General features: G+C 48.2%; 1 protein-coding gene and 1 long non-coding RNA gene across 4 annotated transcripts in view; one reads left to right on the top strand and one right to left on the bottom strand.

Moving 5' to 3' along the window:
- Positions 1 to 13825, top strand: part of LOC121102564 — a 54999-nt gene extending 41174 nt beyond the window's left edge. Inside the window, exon 3 of the long non-coding RNA XR_005834658.1 lies at positions 9662 to 13825. This is a non-coding gene — a long non-coding RNA (uncharacterized LOC121102564). The remainder of the gene's footprint in view (positions 1 to 9661) is intronic.
- Positions 1 to 22462, bottom strand: part of RFX2 (regulatory factor X2) — a 92534-nt gene that overhangs the window by 45076 nt on the left and 24996 nt on the right. The window contains exon 1 of one of the 3 annotated variants that reach the window (XM_040629497.1): positions 13836 to 13964. The exons of the other annotated variants lie outside the window; for them this stretch is intronic. The gene's annotated coding sequence lies outside the window, so the exon portion shown is untranslated. Of the gene's footprint in view, positions 1 to 13835; positions 13965 to 22462 lie in introns of those variants that run through there. 3 annotated transcript variants of the gene reach the window in all.

Below are 22462 nucleotides of genomic sequence, written 5' to 3'. Positions count from 1 at the left end.
AAATTTGGTGAAAGACCTCAACTTATAGATCCAAGAATTTCAACAAAGCCCAAGAATGATAAATACAAAGAAAACTAATTTCGATGTGTCATGGTTAAACTGCTAAAATTAAAAAAAAAAGAAAAAGAAAATCTTGAAAGCAGCCAGAGAAAAACTACATATTATATTAAAAGGAACAATAGCATGGATAATAAGCAACATCCTACCAGTGACAACGGTGACCAGAAGACAATGGGATGACATATTTAAAGTGCTGGGGGAAAGCTGTCAACCTAGAATTCTATACCCAGCAAAACTATTCTTAAAAAAAAGGCGGGATAAAGACATTTTATGATACAAAAAACCTGAGAAATTTTGTTGCCTATGCTATGAGAAACACAAAAGCAAGTTCTTCAGGGTGAAGGGAAATAACACCAGATGGTAAACTTGGATCCGCGGGAAGGAATAAAGATCACTTGAAACTATAAATATGTGGGTAATTATAAGGACCGTATTTTTTTCTTTTTCTTCTCTTAATTTCGTTAAAATACATCTATTTAACAAAAAATTGTAACACTGTATTGTGTGTTTTTATAACATGTAGCAGTAATCTATACAACAATAATAGCACAAAGGAATGGGGAGGGGTAAATGGAATTAGACGTGCAAGGTTCTTGTATTTTACAACATGTAGTAGTCTTATTTGTGATAAATTAAAGAAACATTATGTAATCTCTATGGTAATCTCTAAAAAAAACCCAAACCCCAAAACATATAGCTTAAAGATTAACAAAGAAGCAAATGAAATGCTAAACATATTTGTCCTCAAAAAAGGCAGCTAATGAAGAACATAGGACCAAAAACTAGATGAAACAAACAGCAAAGTGGCTTTCCTAAATTCAGATACATTAATCATTACATTAAGTATAAATAGATTAGGGGCGCCTGGGTGGCACAGCGGTTAAGCGTCTGCCTTCGGCTCAGGGCGTGATCCCGGCGTTATGGGATCAAGCCCCACATCGGGCTCCTCCGCTATGAGCCTGCTTCTTCCTCTCCCACTCCCCCTGCTTGTGTTCCCTCTCTCGCTGGCCGTCTCTCTCTCTGTCAAATAAATAAATAAAATCTTTAAAAAAAAAGTATAAATAGATTAAACATTTGAATGAAAAGATAGAACTAGTCAGCCTCAATAAAAAAAAAAAACCACCAAGATCCTATGATATGCTGCCTTTTTAAAAGAAACGCTCTTTTTATTTTTACTTTTTTGAAAGATTTTATGTATTTATTTATTTGAAAGAGAGAGGGGAGTGCATGTAAGCAGGTGGGGGGAGAGGGCAGAGGGAGAGGGAAAGGGAGAATCCCAAGCAGACTCTGCACTGAGCACAGAGCCCCATGAGGGGCTCAATCCCATGACCCTGAAATCATGATCTGAGCTGAAACCAAGAGTTGGATGCTCAACCGACTGAGCCATCAAGGCACCCTGAAACACTCATTAAATACAGAGGCACACAATGGGTGGAAAGTAATAGAATGGAAAAAGATATACTATGCAAACTCTAATTAAGCTGGAGTGGCTGTAATTATGAGACAAAATTCCTTGAAGACAAGAAATATTACCAGAGATAATAAAGGAGGGACATTTCATCCTGATAAATTGATAATGACATAATCATTACAGAAGTGTATGAACCTAGTAGTATAGCTTCAAAATACACAAAGAAAAAAAATTTTTTTTAAAAGATTTTATTTATTTATTTAACAGAGACAGAGACAGCCAGTGAGAGAGGGAACACAAGCAGGGGGAGTGGAAGAGGAAGAAGCAGGCTCACAGTGGAGGAGCCTGATGTGGGGCTCAATCCCATAATGCCGGGATCACGCCCTGAGCCGAAGGCAGACGCTTAACCGCTGTGCCACCCAGGCACCCCCACAAAGAAAAAATTAACAGAGCTAAAGGAAAAAACAGATCAAGAGTCACAGTTGGAGATTTCAGACATTCTTCTCTCAGTAATTTTGATAGAAACTAAACAAAAACACCAGTAAGGATTTATCTGGGTGACACTATCAACCACAGTGACCTGACATTTATGGAGCACAACAACCCAAACCTGCACATTCTTTCCAAATGTACAAGGAATATTCATTAAGGTGGGTCATATTCTGGGCCACAAAACAAGTTTCAAAAGATTGAATTATACAGAGCATATATGTATTTTGACAACAAAAGAATAAATTAGAGGTCAGTAAGATGTCTAGAAAAATGCTAAATATTTAGAAATTTTAAAATACACCTTTAAAATAACCAATAGGCAAAGAATAAACCATAAGAGAAATTAGAAAATATTTTGAACTGAACAATAATGAAAACACCACATATCGAAATTTAGGGATATATCTAAAGTACTGCTTAGAGGGAGATGTTAAGCTTTTATTTTATTTTATTTTTTTTAAAGATTTTATTTATTTATTTGACAGAGAGACAGCCAGAGAGAGAGGGAACACAAGCAGGGGAGTAGGAAAGGAAGAAGCAAGCTCCCAGCGGAGGAGCCTGATGCGGGGCTCGATCCCATAACGCCGGGATCACGCCCTGAGCTGAAGGCAGACGCTTAACGACTGAGCCACCCAGGCGCCCCTAAGCTTTTAAACAAATTAGAAAGAATGGCTTAAAAATCAATCATTTAAGTTTTCAGCTTTAGGAAGCTATAAAAAGATAAGCAAACTAAACTTAAGCAGAAAAAGGAAATAAAGAAAAAAAGATGAGAGAAAACTCCACAAGCCATGAAGAAAATGACAGAACCAAAACTTCCCCCAAACTGAAATTTCTTTGAAAAAGAAAGGAGCTATAAAAGCCATGAAAAGACATGAAGGAAACATAAATTCATACTATTAAGTAAAAGTAAATCCACATGTGCTGTATGATTCCAACTATATGACAATTCTGGAAAAGGAAACACTATGGAGAAGGTAAACAGATCGGTGGTTGCCAGAGGTTTAAGGGGAAAGAAGGATGAATCAGTGGAGCACAGAGGATTTTCAGGGCAGAGGAACTACTTGGTGTGATACTGTGATGGTGGATATGTGCATTATACATCTGTCCAAACCCACAGAATGTACAATATCAGGAGTGAACCTTGATAGCAGTTATGGACTTTGGTTGATGATGACGTCTCACGTCAGTTCAAGTCTCATATACAAATACACCACTCTGGTGGGGTATGTTGATAAAGGGGGAGGCTAGGCGTGTGTGAGGGCAGAGAGTACATGGAAAATCTCTGTACCTTCCTTTCAATTTTGCTGTGAACCTAAAATTGCTCTAAAAAAGATAAAGTCTGGGGCACCTGGGTGGCACAGCGGTTGGGCGTCTGCCTTCGGCTCAGGGCGTGATCCTGGCGATCCGGGATCGAGCCCCACATCAGGCTCTTCCGCTATGAGCCTGCTTCTTCCTCTCCCACTCCCCCTGCTTGTGTTCCCTCTCTCGCTGGCTGTCTCTATCTCTGTCGAATAAATAAATAAAATCTTTAAAAAAAAAAAAAGATAAAGTGTTAGAAAAAATATTGACAATTCCCTATAAAAGACTGATAAGAAAAAGAAAAGAAAAAAACCCCAAATTGCCAATATAAAAAATGAAATGAGATATACCATTACAAACCTTATAGAAACCAAAATCATAAGGATCTCTTATGAATAGCTTTAGCCAATAAATTCACCAACTTAGATCAAATGAACATTTTTTGGGAAAAATACAACATACCAAACCTGACACAAGATGAAATAGAAAATGTGAATGTCACATCTAACAAAGAAATTGTATATGTTATTAAAAGCCTCCTTACAAAGAAAACTTCAGGTACAGAGCCTTTCACTGTTCAGTGCTATAAAACACTGAAAAAGGAATTAATACACCAATTCTATCAGAAAATTCAGAAAGGAATACTTCACTCATTTTAGGAGGTCATCAAAACCCAGATACCAAAACTTGATGAAGATATTACAAGAGAAGTAATATTTAGGCCAATGTCTCTCGTGAACACATATGCAAAAATGATATAAAATATTAATAAATCAAAGTTGGTAATACAAAACTAATAACCCATACTTACATTTTCAACTGCTTTTTTTTTTTCCTAATGAAGCCCCAGCTCCTTTCCTCCTTAAATGATTTTTGACAAAGGTGTCAAAGCAATTCAACAGAGAAAGCAAAGTTGTTTAAACAAATGATATATCCACATGGGAAGAAGAAAACAAATGAACTTCAATCCCTATCCTATACCACACACAAAAATGATTTTAAATTAGATCATAGAATTACGAATAAAAACTAAAACTATAAGGCAGCCCACGGAATGGGAGAATATATTTGCAAATGACACTACAGATAAAGGACTGGTATCCAAGATCTACAAAGAACTTCTCAAACTCAATACACGAGAAACAAACAAATCAAAAAATGGGCAGAAGATATGAACAGACACTTTTCCAATGAAGACATACAAATGGCTAACAGACACATGAAAAAATGTTCCAAATCATTAGCCATCAGGGAAATTCAAATAAAAACCACACCGAGATACCACCTTATGCCAGTTAGAATGGCAAAAACAGACAAGGCAAGAAACAACAATTGTTGGAGAGGATGTGGAGAAAGGGGATCCCTCCTACATTGTTGGTGGGAATGCAAGTTGGTACAGCCACTCTGGAAAACAGTGTGGAGGTCCCTTAAAAAGTTAAAAATTAAGCTACCCTATGACCCAGCCATTGCACTACTGGGTGTTTACCCCAAAGATACAGACGTAGTGAAGAGAAGGGCCATATGCACCCCAACGTTCATAGCAGCAATGTCCACAATAGCTAAATCGTGGAAGGAACCGAGATGCCTTTCAACAGATGACTGGATTAAGAAGCTGTGGTCCATATATACAATGGAATATTACTCAGCTATCAGAAAGAACGAGTTCTCAACATTTGCTGCAACATGGACGGCACTGGAGGAGATAATGCTAAGTGAAATAAGCCAAGCAGAGAAAGACAACTATCATATTTCTCTCATCTATGGAACATAAGAACTAGGAAGATCGGTAGGGGAAGAAAGGGATAAAGAATGGGGGGGTAATCAGAAGGGGGAATGAAGCATGAGAGACTATGGACTCTGAGAAACAAACTGAGGGCCTCAGAGGGGCAGGGGGTGGGGGAACGGGATAGACCGGTGATGGGTAGTAAGGAGGGCACGTATTGCATGGTGCACTGGGTGTTATACGCAACTAATGAATCATCGAACTTTACATCAAAAACCAGGGATGTACTGTATGGTGACTAACATAATGTAATAAAAAATCATTAAATAAAAAAAAAAAACAAAAAAACTAAAACTATAAAACTTCTAAGAGAAAACATAGGGGCACAGGCAAAAGTTTCTTAGTCAGAATGCAGAAAGTAATAAGTACGACCAAAGGACTCGATAAATTAGATTTGTGAAAACTGAAAACTTCTGTTCATTAAAAGACTTCAAGAGCACAAATCAGGGGCACCTGGAGGCTTAGTTGGAGGAGCATGTGACTCTTGGTCTCAGGGTTGTTAGTTTGAGCCCCATGTCGGGTACAGAGATTACCTAAAAAAATAAATAAACTTAAAAAAAAAAGATTTTATTTATTTATTTGTGAGAGGGAGCAGAGCGAGAGAGAGCACATGAGCAGGGGGAGAAGCAGAGGGAGAGGGAGAAGCAGACTCCCTGACGAGCAGGGAGCCAGACACGGGGCTTGATCCCAGGACTCTGGGGTCATAACCTGAGCCAGAGGTAGATGCTTAACCGACTGAGCCATCCAGGGGCCCCTAAGTAAATAAACTTTTTTTTTTTTTAAGATTTTATTTATTTATTTGACAGAGATAGAGACAGCCAGCGAGAGAAGGGAACACAAGCAGGGGGAGTGGGAGAGGAAGAAGCAGGCTCATAGCGGAGGAGCCTGATGTGGGGCTCGATCCCACAACGCCGGGATCACGCCCTGAGCTGAAGGCAGACGCTTACCGCTGTGCCACCCAGGCGCCCCAGTAAATAACCTTCTTAAAACACACACACACACAAATCAGTAAGCCACAGTCTGGGCTTTGCAAAAAATATTTGCAAAACATGCATCTGACAAAAGGCTTTTATCCATAATATGTAAAAAGCTCCTACAATTTAATAAGAAGACGACAACCTAATGGACAAAAGACTTAAACAGGCTCTTCACAAAGAGATCCAGATGCCCACAAATATATGAAACAGTGCTCAACAGTGTTAGTCACTAGGGAAATGCAAATTAAAACCACAATGAGATACCAGTAAACCCTTGCTAGAATGGCTAACGTTAAGTCTCTCAACAATGTGAGCACAGGCAGAAATCGTATCTCTCACACACTTGTGGGAATGTAAAATCATACAACCATGTCAGAAAAAACGTTTGACAGTTTTCTAGAAAGTTAAGCCCACCCTTTAGCCCAGAATTCCTCTCTGGGGTGTTCATCCAGGAAATATGGAAACACATCTACAAAACAAAAAACAAACAAAAAACCCCTGTACAGAGGTTTATAGCAGTTTTATTCATAAGGGCCAAAAAGTGCAGTAACCCAAATGCCCATCATCAGGAGAAGAGATGAGAAACTGTAGATTGTGCTAAGTTAAAGATACAGACTGTAATCCCTAAAGCAACCACTTAAAAAAAAAATACAAGAGATGCGGCTAAAAAGCTAATAGAGGAATACTCCCTGGATATCACTGATTAATACAAAAGGATGAACTCCGATATACACAACACCCGGGTCAATCTCAAAGTCGTTACGCTGAGTGAAAGAAACTATCCGAAAGAGGGGCGCCTGGGTGGCACAGCGGTTAAGCGTCTGCCTTCGGCTCAGGGCGTGATCCCGGGGTCCTGGGATCGAGCCCCACATCAGGCTCCTCCGCTGGGAGCCTGCTTGTTCCTCTCCCACTCCCCCTGCTTGTGTTCCCTCTCTCGCTGGCTGTCTCTATCTCTGTTGAATACATAAATAAAATCTTAAAAAAAAAAAAAAAGAAAAGAAACTATCCGAAAGAGTACAGGACGTAGAACTGAAAAAACTAACCTAAGGTTTAAAAGAAAGATCAGATCAGTGTAGAGGAGGCAGGAACCCAGGGGGAAGGGACGGGCAGGAACTTCCCAGGGAGGTGGACGGACATATTCTCCATGAGAATAGGGTATGCATTACACGGAATACCCACTTGTCAATATTACACAGTCGAGATTTGTGCATTAACGGTATGTAAATTTTAACCGGAAAACCGGTGTAAAAATATAATCATGGCGTGGAGGGTGGGGGGCGGTGGATGTAAGTGGCAGGAGACGGCACAGTGATGACAAGTGTACAGCCTGGTGATAGCTGCACCCGGTTCATTATACTGGGTGTTGATTTTGTAGATGTTTGAATTTTCCACACTAAAAAAGTTAAATAAAAAACCCACCTGGCAATCAGTTTTCAGCCCCAAAGGGTAAGTGCCAGCATGTTTTATCACTGCCTTTCTCCACAAGCTCTGGTCTGCTGTGCTAGCAGCCCTTGGAGATGAGAGCAGTAGGTCAGGTGGTCCTTCTAGAAGGTGGAGGCCTGGATCTGGGTGACCCCTCCACCTGGCAGAACAGGGGAAGGGAGACGGCTGGCCCCACGGTCAAGGGCACCAACCTGCCACATTGAGCAGGAAGCTCGGGAATCCCTCAATTCTGCTGGTCAGACTCCTCAGTGACGGCAGTCACCCGAGACCCCTGGACACACTCTGGTAGGTCAATGCGTGGGTCTGCGCTTCTGCCCTGAACTTGAACGTGCCACAGGAACTGGGTGGGAATCACTCAGGGACTGTCTTCCCTGCTTGCTCGATCAGCCTCATTCGTCCTCTCTCCTATTTCTCTGCCCAAAGCCAGGGCCCGAGCATGCTTTCTCTGACCCCCTTCATCTGTGGCCACTCTCGACTGGTCCCAGGGGCCTCAGGATGGCCAATAAAAAGGAGAGGCCTCAGATTCGAGCCATTGCCCAGCTTGGCAAGGTTGGCCCCAAGCTCCCCCTGGCTCAGAAACACACCCAGTGTGTTGTTTGTAAGCCTCGCACGTTTCATTGGCCATCTGGTCCCAGATGAAGACACACTTGAGGAATGAAGGGGGCAAGTGTGGCCTCACTGGGTGGTGGAGAAGGCACATCAGATCGGGGGACGCTGCCAGGGACACTCAGCAGGGGGAGCCTGTGCGAGGTCTCCCCTGAGTATCAGTGAGGGGCAAGGGGGAGCGGCGGGCAGCAGCCGGGGATCAGGCCTGATGAATGGATCTGCCCCGGGGCACAAAGGGAAGAGGCTTCTGTTTACAGGAAAATACTCCGGTTGCCTAGTAACCAGTAATGACAGGAAAGGAAACGCAGAAAAAGCTGAGGGCAGCTCTGGGCCCTGCTCCTGGCGGGCGCTGACTCACCGCGACCTGAAGCAATCTCATTTCTATTCCTGTTCCTCCATATGCCAAGCGGAGGGGTCACCTGCCTTACATAGGTCTCCTGGTATTTAGAAAACATCTTGTCATCTTCGGGGTGACGGGGTAACGAGCAAGAGCAAGCACAGCAGGTTTTTAGTTACCTTCGCTCTGATTGGCCAGTTAACTTCCGCTTTGGGGAGACACATGGCCTTTCCCTTTTCCTTTGGGGAGACACGTGGCCTCCTCAAAGCTATCAGTTCATGCTCTCCTGGCGTGTGGCGGCATCTGGATGGCACCAGGCTCCCCTGGCCCCCGAGAAAGCAATTCCTATTTTCCCCACAAACAAGCAGCGACAAGTCCAGAATGCTCTCAGAGAATACTGGTTGTCTCAAACCCGGCGTCTGCCCCGATGCTTGTGTTGACATTCCAAGTGGCAGTATGCTGACCAGAAAAAGTCATGTCCATTTGCTTCTCTTGGCTCCCCTTCCCTCTGAGTGCAAGGTCTAAGGAGCAGGTGATGCGAGCTGTAGTTTCTGTCCGCACGGTGCCTGCTGGCCTGGGGCTGGGGCTTGGCCCTCAGGACAGCCCTGCTCAGCTCCAGGCACTGAGAGGCGACTCGGATGTTTGGAGAACTTCATGTCCATCTCCTCCTTGCTGAAAAGTGTCTTCATTAACTGCACGATGGTAGAAACCACATCCTTTCCTGCGCTTGGATCACAGCCAAGGCACTCACCAATGGGCACCGAGGCAGGGCTCCCAGTGGGCACTGCTAATGTCGGGCTGGGTTGTTCTCCGTAGGGGAAGGGGCGTCCTGGGCACCGTGGGGTACTGATCGGTGTCCCTGGCCCCCACCCACTGCACGCCAGGCACCTCCCTCCGCCGGGAGTCTCCAGACACTGGCGAATGTGCCCCAGGGGACAGGACTGCCCCGATTGAGAGTCCCCGTTCTAAGAGAGGTGCAATGTCTGAGAAATGAGCTGGACAGACGGGCCTGGAGTGAAAGGGACGTGCAGGCAGGTGAGGAACAGCAAGGATAACAGGGCATTGCAGTCTGCTGGGCAGGAGTGGGAATTAGAGGCTGAAAAGGCCAGGCCCGGGAAAGGCTACCCACTGTTTCTAGAAGCATCGAGTCTCAACTTCCAGCGAGGGTGGCCCATTATTCCCTCTTTGCCTAAGCCGGTCCGGGTGCCCTGTCAGTCCTGAATTTTTCACTTTTTTTTTTTTTTTTTCCACAGCAATGGACTTGGAAGGATCAGAGCTGGCCCCGAGCTACTCTGGAATAAAGTATCTACAGAATTCAAATTCCTTTTTCTGTTGGTAAGAACTGGGCTTCTGTTCCTGTTTTCTTCTCCGTGGCCAAACGTTCCCTCGCTCTCCAGCAGAGCAGGCCCGAGCCCTGGAAGTTGGCGTCTGCAGGGCTCCAGGCAGGACTCAGGGGTGGGGCCCCCTGAAGCCGCAGGCTCCTGTCCTCCTTCTGTCCTCCTCGGTGGGACAGGCTATTCTGATCTCAAAGGACAGTGGCCTTTCCCCCCCATCGTAATGGGGCAACACCCACTTACTTTCCTCTTAAAGAGATGTGATTTGACTATTAATTTAAAAATTGTCCAAACGAAGGTATGGTTACATCGGCTCACATGCAGTTTGGTTTTAGTTGCCCCTTACAATGTCATGGATTCAGGGGGAAACGTGAATTAAACAACCACCCGGCCTTCGCCGACATTTTCACCCAGCAAATATGCTTTTGGCAGGCAACCCCATTCCACCGCTTCTCTGTAATCACTTAAACGCCACCAGACTTGGTCTCCGACAAACCCAAAAGGCAACTTCTGTCCCTCAAACTTGCTGCTTCTTCCATGTTTCCTAAGCCACTGGACTAGTTCAAGTCACCGGGCATCTCCCTTGGCCGCCGGGCCACGTCTAAGTGGTGACACAGCCCTGATGTCTCCTCCGGGGGAACCACCTCCCAGGGACCTAGGGCAACCCCTGCCTCTTCCTCGCATGTTGGAGGCTCTGGGTCAGCCTCCAGAGCAGCACTGCATGTTCTAAATCGAGGACTAACAGGAGTCTCACTACTGGGGGGGGTGGTCTCTGGAACATTCTGGCGTCAAGGGTTGAGTATCATGCCCCAGAAGGTTCCAGGCGGGCCCTTCACACTCATGAGGCAGCCCAGCCTGCTCTGGAGGATCCAGACCTTCTGACACGAAGACTGTATTCAGAGCTAGCCTCAGAGCCCTGCTCTGTGAGCACGTCCCAGGAACGGACCCCTGGCTCCCTCCTACTTCCCAGCCCGCCGCTGCATCTCAGCTCCATCGCGGAAAAGACCCAGCAGCCTTCGTCGCATAAATACGGCAGGTACAAGTTCGGAACACATGCTAAGGTGGCCGGTGCACCGACGGGCACAGGCTGTGGACTCGGACACAACGGAGTTCAGATCTGAGTTCCGTCACAGGCCGTGGCCGTGGCCTCGGTTTCCTTATCTGACAAACGGGTGGGGAGGATGAAGTGCAGTGATGGGTCGGACCCCAGCTGGTGACGGATAAATAAAGTACGACCTCGTGGCAAGGAGTGAGGAGGACCCTGAGGACACCTGCGGCGGCAGAAGCCAGCGATGTTGCTCAGCATTAGTCGTGCCCCAGGCTCTGGGAGAAGCAGGCTGCACGCGGGATCTTGCCTAACTCTTCGGGAAGTGAGTCCGTTATCATCCTCGTTTTATTTTTATTTTTAAAATTTTTTTGTTTATTTATTTAAGTCCTCTCTACCCCCAACGTGGGGCTCAAACTCACAACCCCGAGATGAAGAGTCACACGCTCCACCGACTGAGCCTATCATTCTCATTTTGGAAACAACAGACCAAGGCTCAGAGAGGTCAAAGTTAATGCCACTCAGGAACCGGAAGGGACCCGTTGATAATGGCCCGGACAGCACTCTTCCCCTCATCTTGCCCCACGAGCACCCCGTGGGTGCCCCCCCGCCCAGTTGGGCATACTCCCTGCCCCTGCAGACCGAGGCCATCTGCTGTCCAGCTTGTTGTCTGTGTCCCTCTCAGCCCTCTTCCAACTCACGAGCCCCTCTGCCCATGCGCCCTGCCCCCTTGGGCATATTCAGTCCTCTGAGCCCTCCCCACTCTGCCTCTGCTTTGCACACACTTCCCTGGCACTCCATGGAAAAGCCAGGCTTCCTCTCACTTCGGATGCAGTGTTTGAATGGGATGGTTACCGACCCCTCGGGCACCCTCAGTTCCATCCAAATGGAATTCAATGTGCCCGGCTCCGAGCCCAGGCCTGCACGACCGCGGGCCTGAGTGCAGGCCACGGTACTGGGCTGCCTCTGCCAATATACGTCTCTGAAGAATCGAGGGTGGCCGGCGTGGCTACAGTGGTCCTGACTGGTAGCGAGGAGGAGGCTGGTGGCCATTCTGGCGTGGAGGGCCCCTGGAGGCTGGGACTGGTGTCTGAGTAATGGTGAGGATGGGTCTGATGGTGCCTGCCAGGATGGCATGGATGTGACCTCACAGAGCAGGGCTGAGGCTCGCCTGGAGAGCGCCGAGGACCTCAAAGTACCTGCCCCCCCACCATGCTAGCTAGAGCAGAAGGACGGCCGGGTTACGGAGCACGGAGCCGCCACCGGCAGCTTCAGGCTGGACCCAAGTAGCACTATGCCCAGCGATTAAAGCCTGCCACCCAGCCCCCCGTCATCTAGTGCAAGTTCCCCGGCCTCAGCCCTGTGGTCGCTGGAGCTGGGTCATTTTTGGCTGTGGGGGGCTGAGCAGCATCCTGGCTTCCACCCACTTGATGCCAGGAGTACCCCCAGTTGTGAAAACCCAATGCCCCTGAGGGGACAAAGTCAGCAGTGGGTGAGAGGCACTGCTTTGCCTTTTCTGGAACAGCTCATAAACTATAACCCGCATTTCAACCCAAGTTCCCAGGACATTATGCACATTAAAGTTTGAGAAGCCCTGCTCTGAGCCACCATTTGTCCCCCTCCCCACTCCAGACATTTGGGGCCAGACTGATCTCTGTGGGGTGTCCGGAACACGGTGGGGACATGCATGGAGCACCCACTCCTCAGTCACGACAACCAAACACGACACCACCCAGTGTTCCCTGAGGGTCAGAGACATCCCCTTTGAGAACCACTGGTCTAACGCCACAGCCTTGCTAAAGCTGGTATTTCTAGACTTAACCAAGCCATTCTCCACGCTCGCTGCTCTGGGTTCTGCTTCCTATCTCCCAGTTGTGCAGTTAGGCTCCTGGACCAGCCAATCTTCAAGAAAACAAAGCCTTCAGAGTGCCCCCTACAGCCTGAGGGAGAAGGAGCAAGACAGGGACCAGGGGCCAGCCAGGAGCTCCCTCCTGAAGGACATCTGCCAGATTTTGAGCCCGCTGACCCCACCCCGCACTGGATGGTGCTGCCTGGTGACAAGGGCACTTCCTGTTCCCAGGAATGGCCAATAAGTATGAGCAATGGGCAGGACCTCCACAGCTGACTCAGGCAAAGAGGCCAGCTTTTCTCCTGCTGCCAACATCATGCCTGGGACCTTTCCAAGTGACCCCCCCACTCCTCTCCGGTCACCCCTTACTCTGGGGTTTCAAGAGCAGAGGAAGGGCCGAGCTGAAAATCAGGAGCTTCACCTAACATGGGGCCGCACTGGAGGGGCCCTAAGCGACCAGCCGGCCCCACACCTTCCCCAGCGGGATAAAGGCACCCAAAGATGTTAAGCACTTTGCCCAAGCTGCAAGGCCTGATGGGGGGCGAGATCTCCGTGGGGAAAAATTTTAAATGATCCCCTTAGAAGAAAATGTATAAATGAGGCAACAGTTCCTGAAAAATGGCTTGCCCAAACTGGAACTGGGTATAAACTCATTTCCTGGAGCGCGCAAGTAGCATTTCTTTGGAAGGACTGATCTTTCTCAGCACAAAACTGATCTCCAGCTACCCTGCTGCTACAGGTTTCAGGAAGAAGCCTGTCTTCGCATTAATCTTCTGGGGAATCTTTGTGTAAGTCAGAACTTACTCATTTTGATTCCACGAACACCTGACGTAACTGGAGCTGAATTACTGCACCTCACAGGGCTGGTGGCTAACGAGCTTGCCACATATATATGTGCGTGTGTATATACACGTGTGTATATACACATATACACACGCACATATATGTGACCTGCTTTTGTTTGTTCTAGAACACAAATGACATCCCATTATATGTTTTGGCTGCAAAAGAAAGTTGGGAAGCTTGTTCAGACACATGGTCCCGAGCCATTAGCTGGAATGCTGGCACAAAAGTACCACGGACATTTTCTCGGGGCATTCAGCTACAGAGTGAACTGCCCTGGCAAAACAAAAAAAAACAAAAAACAAAAAACAAAAAACAAAAAACCGACCAATTGGTACAACTAAAGCGAATCTCACCCCGGAGCTGTCTGACTGACCGCGGGCGCTGTGTTCTGATACAGGAGGCGCTGCTGCGGTTGCTGCTGCCTTAGACAGACAGATTGCATTCGAGAGAGATGAACACGGCAGGATCAAGTCCCCACCAAAAACCTGCACCACCGGCTTTGAATGAAGTTCAGGGGCAGTGTTTACCCAAGCAACGAGAGCCCTGGTAAACACTCGCTATCTCTGCCCTCCCGGAGGAGGAGGTGGGGAGGGACACTGTCTTCATCAGAAGCGTCCCAGTGGCTGCAAAGTGCCCGTGGTCAGGGTGAGGGTGTCCCACTCCTGGTAGTAGGGACACACCTGCTTCCCCAAGAAAGCGTAGTATGCACGTTCCCCTGAGAGTCACCTGAATAGCCAACTTCTTAACGGGAAGAGCAAGGAACATTAAAGAACCAGAAGGCTCTGGGTCCAGTTCCTGTCGCTAGCCAAGCTCATGTGTGGATGCTTGTTTCCCCGTGTGGCCCCCTGGGTTCCAGTCCTGGCTTTTCTGATATTCTCCAGCAGCCGCAAGGAAAACGTCAAGCTAGAAAGCACTCGAGAAGCAGGTTGGCCAGGTAATGATTTTACAAACACGTGGAATTCAATCAGAAAAAAAAAAAAGAAATTCCACTTAAGACTGAAATAAGTCTCCAGTGGAGAGCAGTCTACAACATAGTCAAATGGCTGAAAGTTGTTTTTTCTCCCCCTTCCATCAGCGTCTCTTGCTTTACACAGGATGAGATGTCAAAATGACAGTGTGCTTTCTTCCAAGGAGACCCCAGGTGGACCCGGGTCTACCTGTCGTGGCAAATCAAACTCAAACATAATGTCGTCAGAGAAAAATAGATGCAGATGTTCAATTAAAACCTGGAGTCCGCGGTCCTGGCGCTCTGTGCCGGCCCTCATTGTTTGCCGAGTAACAACGGTTGCCAGGGACAACGCAGTCCACTCCCGTCTCTAAGAGCCTGTTGCCGGGCAACAGCAAGAATACTTCCCAAACCAAACAATGTCATCCCCGGAGCAATCCCCTCTATCTCACATTAACCAGATCTAAAAAAAAACCCTCCCAAATATGTAATCTATTATTTTCAGAAGCCCTAAGAGAAAGGCAAATAATCTCTTCTCTATAGTAACCAAGGGGGAAACAGTTTACCATATTTGTTCTGAAATAACAAAACCCAAGGAGGACCAACTCTCCCCACGGTCAGCATCATAGCAGGGCCTTCTACAGTCCTTCCTGGTGCTGGGAGGAGAAAGTGCCTTTTTCTCCAAGAGGAAAGAATTTATTTCTCATCGGGCAAACAATGTGGGATATTCATAGCTGTACACGGCTTTTCTGGGCAGTGGTTATACAAACTAAAACAAACTGGGGATTGAGCTTTTTGAAAAAGAGGTAAGAACAGAGGAGTAGATACCTAATTTAAAAGACTTTTGAAAATGTCATGTGTGCAGATAAATAGGTTGCAAACCACATCATTGACTCAGCATTAGAAATGCCTCCTGGGACTTTGTGGGAAGGAACCCAGAGCATCTGGAGTCCCTGTGCCTCCTCTTCCTGCCCCATTCAGCAAGAGGAAGAGGAAGAGGAAGCCAGGCCTGGGAAGCATGGGGACACACAGCCCCAGAAAGAGGTGACAGGGAGGTCCCTAATGTTGGCCAATCTTGACCCACAGAGGAAAAACGAAAACAAAAACCTAAGCTAACCTCAAAGCCAATTCGGCCTTGGCTCTGTCCAGAGACGTTCGGGCTTTGGAACTTGGAAGGGAAGAGGACAGCACCCCATCTTATAAGGGGAGGGCAGAGTTCTAAGGGGATGGTCTTACTTGGGGGGCGGGGAGCATGGCCAAGGATCTTAAAACATGCTGGCAGCAGAATGGGAAGCATGCCGCTCCAGCCACACTGGGTCCACATTTCGGGTTATAAAGGCATCTGGCACTAACAGATTTGTGCGCGATTAGGGCATACCCTTGTAACTCTCAGCCCAGGTTTGGCCTCTGACAAAACCTGGCCTTTGAGACAGACATGACTGACACAAAGAAACTTTATTTTCATAAGAGAGCATCTAGGAAATGCTCTTAGAATAAACAGGTTGGAATGGACATGTCTCCTTGAGAATAAGGGGAAGCAGATTCCACAGGGTTAAAATCTGAACCTGGGCTCCAGGGAGATAGAGGATTTGAAGCCAGACTCTTGGGCCATTAATGTGTGGCAAAGTGGTAACGCTGATCTCCAGCCTGGAGGTGAGACTGCCAGCAGCCCTGCTCCCACCGCCTGGGGGACACTGCCAATTCGGCTTGGACGCCCCATCTGAAGGGAGGCTCTGACACACAGCTGTGAGGGTCCCAAATCCCATCTCTGGAAAGAGGATTGACACGGTAGGCGGTCCTACATGCATTATTCATTGATCTCAATGAAAAATATTGAGTGCCTAGCATGGGCCAGGCATTGCCCAGTAATCAAAACAGATGAAATTCCCTTCCTTTATGGAGCTTATATTCTAGTAGGTGGTGGTGGGGGGGAGGATAGAAACCGTAAATAAAATAAGAAAAGTTATAGTATGTCAGATGGCGCTAGATGCCAGGGGGAAATGAAGCAGAGACAGGGGAGTATTGGGGTGAGGTGGGGGTTGCAATTTTTACAGGAGTGCTGAATGCCTCCCTGAGAAGATTCATGAAGGACACAAGGAAAGTGAGGGATGAGCCATTCAGATATCTGGGGGAAAAATCCTGTGGAGGGAATAGTCAGTGCAAAGGCCCTGAGGTGGGACCATGCCTGGCTGGCGACCCGAGCTGAGTGAGCCAGGAAATAAGAAGGAGGGGAAAGGGCCCCCACACACAATCATACAGGCTTCAGCTTTTGCTTGCGGTGAAGTGGAAGTGATCAGAGGGTTTCAGCCCGGGGATGACCCAGACCTCACTTGGTTTTAACCAGGTTCCTCTGGCTGCTGGGTTGAGAAGAGGCAAAGAAGGAAAATGATGGAAACAGAGGGAGCAGTTAAGAGGGTAGTGTCATGATCAGGTGAGAGATGGTGACGTGGCTGAGCCTGGATGATAGCAGTGGAGGGGTGCAGAGAAGCCAGAATCTGGATAAATACTGGAGGCAGAGTCAGTAAGATTTGCTAATGGGCTGGATGTGGAGCGTGAGAGAAAGGAGTCAAGAGTGTCTCGAAGATTTTTGGCAAGTGAAAGGATGACAGCAGGAAAATTGCAGGAGAAGCAGGCCTGGGGAGCACTCAGAAGTGGAGTTTTAAAGGTGCGAGGTGTGAGAGGCTCTTAGACACTAAGTTGGGATGCTGAGAAAATCAACAGATATATACGTGAGGGCCTGAGGGCAAGAAGTAGGCTGGAGCCATCAATGTACAGATGGCCTGGGCTAGAGTATTACTATACAGATGTACAGATGTGTAGTGTCTCAGGATATGGATTGGAGCCAGCAGTGTACAGATTACCTGGGCTAGACTACTAGTATACAGACACATAGATGTGTAGTGTCTCAGGATGTGGACTGGAGCCAGCAGTGTACAGATTACCTGGGCTAGACCATTAGTATACAGATGTATAGATGTGTAGTGTCTCAGGATGTGGATTGGAGCCAGCAGTGTATAGGTGATGTGGGCTGGAGCCATCAGTGTATTGATGGCCTATTTAGCGCCATGAGCCTGGCTGAGCTCATCAAAGGAGAGCAGAGAAGAGGCCCAGGGCTGGGCTCTTCGGCTCTCCACCATTTAGAGATCCTGAAGAGGAGGAAATCCAGCAAATGAGACTGAAAAGAAGTACAAGCAAGTGGTGTCCCGAGCGTTGATTGAATTGGGGGCTGAGAATTGGCCACTGGATGGATTGCCGTGGCACGAGAGAGCAGTTCCAGGGGAACCCTGTAAGCAACGTCCACAGAGATTGACATGGATTCAAGAGTGACCAAGAGTTGTGGAACTGGAGACCCCAGGCACACACAGCTCTTGAGACATCTCTGCTGCAAAGAAAAGGAGAGGAAGGGGATGGCCACAGGAAGGGTAAGACCAGTTGAGAGAGGATTTCTGAAGTGGAAGAAGTAACAGCAGGTGTGCATTGGGATGGGCAGGACCCAATGGGAGGGACTGGGTACCCGAGAAAGAGAGGGGAGAATGGCTGGTGGTGTGTTGGTGGACGGGATGGGATGGAGAGATCTTGCAGAAGAGAGGAGGGGTTGGCCAGAACTTTCACATGGACATTTGTCCACCAGCCCAGGACAGAAAGCAGAGCCTCAACCCAGATGCAGGGAGGTGGGGTTTCCCCAAGTCATCTTCGGGAGGTCTCAGTCCTCAATCCCATCCCTCAGCCACGGGATCCCCATGTGATGATTCCAGGGCCCTCCTAAGTCTACTCAAGCCCTGGAGAGCCAGAGTGCCAGCCCCTGCAAAGGCTGCTGGGAGGCTTCTAACTCACTGAGGAGGAAGGCTGGAAGCCTTGGAACGGGAACTAGACATCGTACAAGATGACTCAGGTCTGCAGATCTCACATCAGAGCCCAGGCTGAGAAGGGCGTGCTGGAGCTGGGGATGAGCCCATCTCACCATGCAAGGGTCTGAAAGTTTGTGTTCCCCCAAAATTCATATGTGGGAACACCTAATGCCCAAGGTGTTAAGGGGGGGGGTCTTGGGGAGGGGGTTAGGTCATGAGAATGGAGCCCTAATGAATGGGGTGAGTGCCCTTATAACAGAGGTCCCAGGAAGCTCCTCCTGGCCTTCCACCCCGTGAGGACATAGCAAGAAGTCTGTAGCCCAGAAGAGGGTCCTCACTGATTGTGCCAGCACCTCATCTCCGAACTGGGAACAGTACATTTCTGTGGTTTAGAAGCCCGCCAGTCTGTGGTATTGTTACAATGAACTGAGCCAGCCCCGTACTCGCCCCCCACCCTGTGGTTTTCCCCCCAACAGCCTTACAGAACCCACTCTTCACGTTTGCACCCCACACACGATTGGCTCTTTTCATTGCTTCCTTTAGAATGACTATATGCCCTTTTACAAATCCACCAAAACGTCTGATCCTTCCATGCCGCAATATTCCTAGAGACTAGTTCTAATATGCCCAATTTCTCTACCATGTCAACGTAGAAACATGCAGGCTTAAATAAGAAGTCCTAGGGTCACACTGAAAAACAAAAGTGTATTTCTTGCTAAGTCATGCTTGAACTATGCAAGATTACCCCAAATTTTAATGTAAGATAAACAAGTACGGCCGGGAAGCCTGCTGTGGGAGAGGCAGAGGCCGGCGGCTGGGGCCACGAGCGCACACAGCCCTGGGCCGGCGACATGGTGCGCTCTCGCCTGCAGTGGCCCTAGGTCTTGGGGGACAGCTGCCCCTCGGTGGGCCTGGGACTGAGAATCTAGTCAGAGATCCCGTCAGCAGGACCCAGGGATCACTGAGGGAATGAAAATGAAGCAACGAAAGGCAGAACTGGAAATGTTTCTCCAACCTGTCCTCTCCCTCCTCGTCCAGTCTCTGCCTACCAGTCATACGAGAACAAATGGACATTCTATTTCTGTCCCCGTGAAAGTATCAACCCCAGTGCAAAACAGCTTTAAAAAAATGTTAAGCTCATTATTCTAATTAAATCCAAAGAGAGAAATCTTGGAGATATTTTAGGTTTTAAAACTAACCCTAATTAATTCTAAGAAGATACACTAAAATTGATTCCATTTTAGAAAGGCATTCTAATGATAAGGTTGTGCGGAAATGTGTTTTCTTTTGTTTTTTTTTTTTTTAATTTAAAAAGGTGCCATAAAACCTTGAAAATATCTTAACTGGCTTTTCTAGCGCATAAAGACTTGCGATGGGCCCTCGTCTTCCTCAGCAGACGCTCTCAGCTGGCGCGCGGCTGGACAGGACTGTGGGGCAGGGGACCGGGGAGCCACTCGCACTGTCCCGCACAAATGCCCGGCTTTGTGAGCTGCTGGTTTTGGATCTCCGTTCCCAGCTCCGTATTAAGTCAGCTCCCCAAGCAGAGCAAAAGAGAATCTTGGAAAAAAACTGGAATAAAATGTTCTAACTCTGCTTGGAAGGTGGCAAGAGCCACAGACAGGAGTCCTTGAAAATGTAACTCGAGTAACGGTGAGCGGCCTCCCCTGGCCACCCGCCCCCCAGGCCCCTCTCAGGTCCTCCCAGGTCCAACACTGCTTCCACCCCTCGATGCTTTTTTCTAGAAGTCTCGGGGCTGACGTCACCTAGCTGCTGGGTGATCTTGACCGTCCCTGAATTTGAGAAGCATTCGCTAAGACTTCAGCGTGATTTTTTAAAAGGTAAGTACTTGAGAGATTTTCATGCAGATGAAATTTGAAACTATTGGGATAAAGAAAAAAGTCAGGTTGAACCTATAAAAAGCCCTCTGAGGCTTACTACCAACTGGAAGAACGAAGACGCGATGGCACCCTGGGAAAGGCAAATCTCTCTCACGACGCAAATTTCATGCTTCAGATGCAATCAAACGTGGATGGCTGACCTCGGTGGCGCGGGCTGACTGGCCCTCTCTGGGGATCTGAGGCTTCTACCCGGCCGCTTGCTCAGCGCACCTTGGTGAGGAGAGCGTCTGTGGGGATGCAGGACACCAGCAGAAAGCTGCCAGTTGCTTCTCTCTCTCGCCGACACGAAGTGTGCATTCTGTCCTCTCTTGTGTGTGACTGTGGCCAAGCACACGAGGACTTCCTGCGGCCGCGAGATGGGCCTCCTCAGGCCGTGGGGGCTCTGGGCAGCGCCCCAGTCAAGGTCAACACTCCAGCAGACAGAAAGAGGATGGAGGAAGGGCAGCCCCGCCCTAAGCAGCCAACCTTGGCCCAAAAACGGGGACTGCTGGGCCCAGGTGGGGGTAGCTGCAGCAGGGTGCACCTAGGGCAGGGGTGCTCGCCGAGAGAGAGAAGCACCGAGGGGTCAGCGCCCTCCCTGCTGGGTTTCCCCTCACTCCTCCTCTCCTCCCGGACCAGCACCTTCTGCCCCTTGAGTGCGCAACAGGGGCAAGCGTCCAGGGCCTACATGTCTTCTTGACACACAGCACGAGCAAAGCGACGACACCAGATAAATAAGACAACACTCCCTCACCGTCCTCCTTCTAGCCGGCTACAGGCAGCCAGGCACTTAAGGCTCTCAGAGCTTCCAGTTCTTGATTGGTAAATGGAGAAAAGAAAGGCTGCCTACCTCTGTGGGTCACTGCGCTAATGAAAATGAAGCCCAGAGAGCGAGGCGTTTCACTGCCAGCCGCACACACAGCACGTGCTCGATAAATGTCAGTTAATGCCGTGGCTATAATTCACACTGTTTTACGGTGGCCAAGAGCATCTGCCGATTTGGGCCTATTTAACTATCTGAAACTCTAGAAGCAGTGATGCGCTTTGCTATTTGTGATTTCAAAAACAAACAAGCGTGATCAACTCCTCAGGGAGCGCCTCGTGCTGTGTGCTAGGCTCATTCCAGGGCATATTTGTGGGGTTCGTCATTCTGGCCAATACTTCATACTCCTCTCTGTCCCAGCGTCGAGCCAATGGAGCAGCTCTCCTTCCAACTTAATACTGCTGCCTTACGGTTATGAAAATTACATTTTATCACCGCCCCTTGTCCCTGCTCAGGAATCCCGTCCTTCCGTGCAGACCTCAGACTGGCTGCGGGGGAAGCGGAGGGTTCCTGCCCAAAAGCAGGGTCGGCCTCCGAGCACCCCTCAAAGCCTGGGACACGTCCGAGCCTGCGCAGTCAGAGAATGAGGAGCTTGCTAGAAGCCGGGTTTCACTTCTCCCTCAGAATTTATCCTGGAGAAACACACATGTCCGAAGAGGCAAATGGCCAAGCACTAGATGCCAGTGTCCATCACAGCGGGATTCATGGTGGCCCCAAAGTAGAAACAACCCAAATGTCCATCAGCTGATGAAACAAAATGTGGTCTATCCATACAACGGAATATTCTTTGGCCATAAGGAGTGAAGCTCTGACTCACGCCACAGTGTGTGGACCTTCAAAACACAACGCTCAGTAAGAGAACCAGACACAAAAGGCCACACACATATCGTATGATTCTGTCCATGTGAAATGTCCAGAACAGGCAAATCCAGACAGAAAGCGGGTGCCAGGGCCTAGAGGAGGGGGCCGTGGGGTGACTGCTAACGGGGATGGAGCTTCTCTTTGGAGTGATGGAAACGTTCTGGAGTTAGACAGTGGTGATGGGTATGTAACCTGAGGATATACTAAAATCCACTGACTTATACACTTTAAATGGGCCAAGTTTATGGTAAATAAAATATATCCCAATAAAACTGAAAAATTAGATATAAGGGTAACATATCCCTGGTGGCATTACTTGAAGTCACAAAAAATGGCAAACCGCTTAAATGTTCATCAGTAGTGAAATCATTAAATTATGGTACATCCCTGCTATGAGGCTATGATGCCATCAAGAAGGATGAAGTGCGTTCTCTGAGGAAGATCTCCAAGAGGGGCGCCTGGGGGGCTCAGTCAGTTAGGCGTCTGCCTTCAGCTCAGGTCATGATCCCAGGGTCCTAGGATTGAGCCCCACATCGGGCTCCCTGTGCAGTGGGGAACCTGCTTCTCCCTTCCCGTCTCCCCTCCCCCGCCCACACTCAAGCTCTCTCTCTCTCTCCCTGTCGAA

This window comes from Ursus maritimus, unplaced genomic scaffold, assembly GCF_017311325.1.
Source record: "Ursus maritimus isolate PB19 unplaced genomic scaffold, ASM1731132v1 scaffold_14, whole genome shotgun sequence".
Taxonomy (NCBI): Eukaryota; Metazoa; Chordata; class Mammalia; order Carnivora; family Ursidae; genus Ursus; species Ursus maritimus.
The sequence above is the reverse complement of the archived record's forward strand: the minus strand, read 5'-3'. Positions and strand labels throughout refer to the sequence as shown.